The sequence below is a fragment of the Lissotriton helveticus genome, chromosome 2_1, assembly GCF_964261635.1.
Source record: "Lissotriton helveticus chromosome 2_1, aLisHel1.1, whole genome shotgun sequence".
Taxonomy (NCBI): domain Eukaryota; kingdom Metazoa; phylum Chordata; class Amphibia; order Caudata; family Salamandridae; genus Lissotriton; species Lissotriton helveticus.
The window spans coordinates 1,514,259,831-1,514,264,345 of record NC_136059.1 but is presented as its reverse complement, the minus strand read 5'-3'; the positions used below and the strand labels follow the sequence as shown (position 1 = coordinate 1,514,264,345).

General features: G+C 46.6%; 1 long non-coding RNA gene across 1 annotated transcript; it reads right to left on the bottom strand.

Annotated features, from left to right (window-relative positions):
* Nucleotides 1-517: 517 nt before the first annotated feature.
* On the bottom strand, nucleotides 518-2,878 carry LOC144819827 (uncharacterized). The gene is made up of 3 exons (XR_013607589.1): nucleotides 2,787-2,878; nucleotides 2,412-2,509; nucleotides 518-647 (listed from the first exon to the last, which is right to left on the bottom strand). It is a non-coding gene; the product is annotated as an uncharacterized LOC144819827 (long non-coding RNA).
* Nucleotides 2,879-4,515: the final 1,637 nt, after the last annotated feature.

The following is a 4,515-nucleotide window of genomic DNA, read 5'->3' as shown; positions in this document are numbered from 1 at the left end:
GTTGACAAGGACATCGGCAAGCAGCAATCATCAATGTTTTCTGTTAATTCTTTCATGTTGTACGTCAGGTCCGCCCAGGGGCAAGCGGACCGAAAAATCGGATGCAGTGGCTCCAAAGGAGGAGGATGCAGGCCAGGGCGGCGAGTGCTCCTTTGCTGGCCCCAGTAAGTTTTCATTTAAATATAGAGGACCTATTGTTGTCCAAGCATTCCTAATTTAATTGTTTCGAAATAGTGTTTAGATAGGAGCAAAATCAATAATCCTACTGTTGCAGGGACAATTCTCCACAAACCGAACTATGGACACCAAAGACCAGAGTAATAATATTTCAGAGTGGCGTGTTTGGCACACTGTATAAATAAACCTGGTAGTGTCAGCGGCACGGACTCCTCCTTGCAAAAATTGCAAAACTTTTCGCTCAGTCACTCTAGTCTGGAGGACTAAAAACCACAGAGTGTATTCAAGTTTAAAAGCTTTATTAAAAGTTTAAGTAAACACATATATTAAAATAAAGTTAGTTGGAAATGGAAAAGTGCTTGGTGCTGAGTTGATGAGTAATGGTTTGGAACACATTTCTTGTGGTCGAGCCGAGCTTTCACCTGGTTAGAAGTTGATGTTGCTCTTGTCCTTAGAAGTCCAGTTTCTGTCTGTTCAGAGAAAAATAGTGTGTGTTAAAATTAAGCAAGCATTCAACAATTGTGACAAAAATATGAAGCAAGACAACAGCTTTCCCTGGAAGGAGGGACATTTTTACTTTAGACTAGAGTAGACAGTCAATGAATTTTTCTGTTTTCACATTTTTTCATTCATAGACCAAATACTAGTGGAGTGGTGTAATCTAACATTCTTAAATCTACTTTGTAGGTGGAACATCTGGTGGCGGGGCCAGCTCGGATGTGGTGGTCATCATTGACTCGGAGTCCGAGGATCAATCTGGGGAGGAGGCGGCGCTAGAGGAGTCGGACCAAGAGCAAGAAGTACAGACTGTGAGGAAGGAGACAGTGGCGGTGGCGAGTACAGGTAAGCTGGATCATGGTACTATCTGACTCTTAGATAGGATATGATGTGTATCCAGTGGTGGCCCAGTGACAAATTACAATATGGTAATTACAGCAGGCTGGGACCGACAGACAGATAGAGGCAGAGACAGAGAGAGAGGAAGACAGGAGGAGAGAGAGAGAGGGAGGGGGCCAGAGGGAGGGTGAGGGAGGGAGACAGAGAGAGAGAGACAGCGAGGTAGAGGGAGACACAGGGAGACAAAGAGGGAGACAGAGAGAGAGAGAGAGGGAAACAGACATATCGCCTGGGCTTCTGCCAGATCTCTTTCATATGAAAGAGCATCAAACCAAGGATACAAGTGAGTTGTGGGAAGGGAAATGGTGATTCAAGCGCCCCCCCCTTGCCCCTCCCTGCGGACGCCCATGATACTGGCCTGAATAGTTTTGTACTGCACTGGCTAGTTGCTAGTTGTACTGTGACAACTTCCTGCTGAATTATTTTGTGTTAATCATATTCTTAAAGAGCATTGGTTACATATTATGTCTTTCTTTCTTCATATAGTTGGCAATACTAAAACCTCAAAACCGACGAGGAGTATGCTGGCTGTACTGGCCCGGCAACGGAGGCTGGAAGCAACTGTTGCCGAATATCGGCGGCTGGTGGAACTGGAGGGGGACGACACGCACTCCAGTGCATCAAATCTAACATCTACATCCTCCTCCGTGACCCCACGTTCTGCCGGTAAGCACAGTGCTCCAGCGAACCGGAGCCGTGCTGGAAGACGCCACCGCCGAGCAGCAAAAGCTGCACCTCGCAGTACTGTTAAGGGTCGCTTGCGCCGTGCACTCCGCAGAGTGTCCGACCTAGAGGCGGAGGTCCAGAAATGGAACAAATATCAGAATGTGGTGGAGGGCCTCCGCCTAGATCAAGCCATCCTCCAGGAGAAGTATGATGCCCTGGCCCTAAGGCATGATGCCCTGGAGGCCAAACTTAACAGCTTGCATCCCTAGAGTGTCCCTTGCCAATTTTTTAGAGACTTTTGGGGGGTGGGAATTGGGAGTTGGGTTTTTTGGGGACATTTGAAGGACGATTTCTTTGTTGGGGTTAGGGAGGGTCTTGCGGGAGATTATTTTGTTAGGGATATAAATATAATTTTTCAAACTTTATCTGAGCATACCTGTTTTTTTACTACTTTTGAGCTTGGTGGGTGGTGGTTTTGCAGTAAGTTCATTTAACTGAACACTGTCATTGTGTTGGTTCACGTGCAATAGGCCAAATGTTTTCCTAAGTAAATGCCTGTCACAGAGTTTGTTAATTCAAGAGCCCTAGGACTTTACTGCTAGTACCACTGTCACTCTCTCGCCTCTCCGAACACTCCATTATACTACCTCCCATCCAAACGCTTCTCTTACCTGTAATTTGTGTTTGAGGGCTGGCTCCACCTGGAATTCACAGTGTCCTAAGGCGTTCTGCAGCAGGGCCCCAACTGGAGTTTCCCGGCGTGGATTTTCTGTAAAACAAAAGCAATCAACATTAGAAATGTGGCAGCGGTGCTCACACAACCCAAAAACCTAGAAGCCCCAGAGACAGCACCCCTGAGACAGGCAAGCGAGCAATAATAACGCCTACACGTTCACGTGCAATAGGCCAAATGTTTTCCTAAGTAAATGCCTGTCACAGAGTTTGTTAATTCAAGAGCCCTAGGACTTTACTGCTAGTACCACTGTCACTCTCTCGCCTCTCCGAACACTCCATTATACTACCTCCCATCCAAACGCTTATCTTACCTGTAATTTGTGTTTGAGGGCTGGCTCCACCTGGAATTCACAGTGTCCTAAGGCGTTCTGCAGCAGGGCCCCAACTGGAGTTTCCTGGCGTGGATTTTCTGCAAAACAAAAGCAATCAACATTAGAAATGTGGCAGCGGTGCTCACACAACCCAAAAACCTAGAAGCCCCAGAGACCGCACCCCTGAGACAGGCAAGCGAGCAATAATAACGCCTACACGTTCACGTGCAATAGGCCAAATGTTTTCCTAAGTAAAGGCCTGTCACAGAGTTTGTTAATTCAAGAGCCCTAGGACTTTACTGCTAGTACCACTGTCACTCTCTCGCCTCTCCGAATACTCCATTATACTACCTCCCATCCAAACGCTTCTCTTACCTGTAATTTGTGTTTGAGGGCTGGCTCCACCTGGAATTCACAGTGGGGGACTCGTCAACGTAAGTTTCTTCATTGTGCAGAATCCAAGCATCAGCATTATGGGTAATGGATAGGGTGAGTCTGGAGGAGGAGGACTCAGGATAGACGACCAGGACTGAGTTCTCGTCAACTAACTGTTGTGAACCTGAGGAATGCTGCGGCATCAAAATCAAGACAGTTCTGTTGATGGGCTTGTTGTTTTATTGGTTGATTACAGTTTTGTTGGGAATGTGATGAAGCACTTGCTAAAGAAAGACAGACACAGGAATAAAAGTGAATAAGGAGGACTAATTACAATTAATGAATGATTGGCTCATTTTCAGAACTCGCTGTCAGGGAAGCAGAACTCGTCCTCATACTCTGCTAAATCATCAGTCGGGGTTACTTCTGGTAACTGAGGAGAACTTTCCTCAGGTAGGTCGGTGTCCTCTTCTTCCTGCGTGGATTCTCATACTCTGTAATCTGGTGGTATGAAGTGCTGGTTCATCTTTATCAAGGTGAGCCGCTCCACATTTGCGGGCAAGAGGCGGGACCTTTTGGAAGTCACAATGCCACCAGCAGAACTAAAAACACGTTCTGAGGACACGCTTGCGAGTGGGCAAGACAAGTAATTGATAGCCAGGTTGGTGAGCTCTCGCCATATTTTTCTTTTCCCATGCCAATACGCCAATGGGTCCTCAGTAATATTGACCTCTGTTGAGTCATCCAGATAGGCTTGCACCATTGAAAGAATGTCCTCCCGGATTCCTGTACTTTGCACTTCTGTGTCCTTTCTAGGACCAGGAAACCCTAGCTGAGTTAGCCAACCCGCTTCAGACATATCGCCTGGGCCTGGTGCAGATGATACGGTTGCTGGTGTGGTTAACGGCTCAGAGGAAAAGACACTCACTTCTGCCACAGGCACAGATGCAGAAGTGCTTTTTTGGGACGCCTGATGGCCTGCTGATTCACTAGTAGTACTGTCTTCTCCTACAGTTTCCTTCCGCTCTCTTTCAAAATGAATGGCTGACTGAGCTAGCCAACCTTTTTACTCTGTAACATCCGATGTTTCAAAAGGAATTATTACTTTGCCAAACAATGGCTTTTTGTAACATGGATCCAGAATAGTAGCACAAATGTAGTGCTGTTTCTTGATATTTACAAGCCGTTCATTGCTAACTAGGCGTTGTAATAATCTCTGCCCCAACTCATGTGCTTCGTTCTTTCCAACGTCCTCTAATTGTGAAGACCCCACCTTGACTTGGTGCTCGAGCTTCAGCAACAATGGGATAGCTTTGCTCAAAGAACAGTCCTCCCTGCTGACGTCACGCGTGAA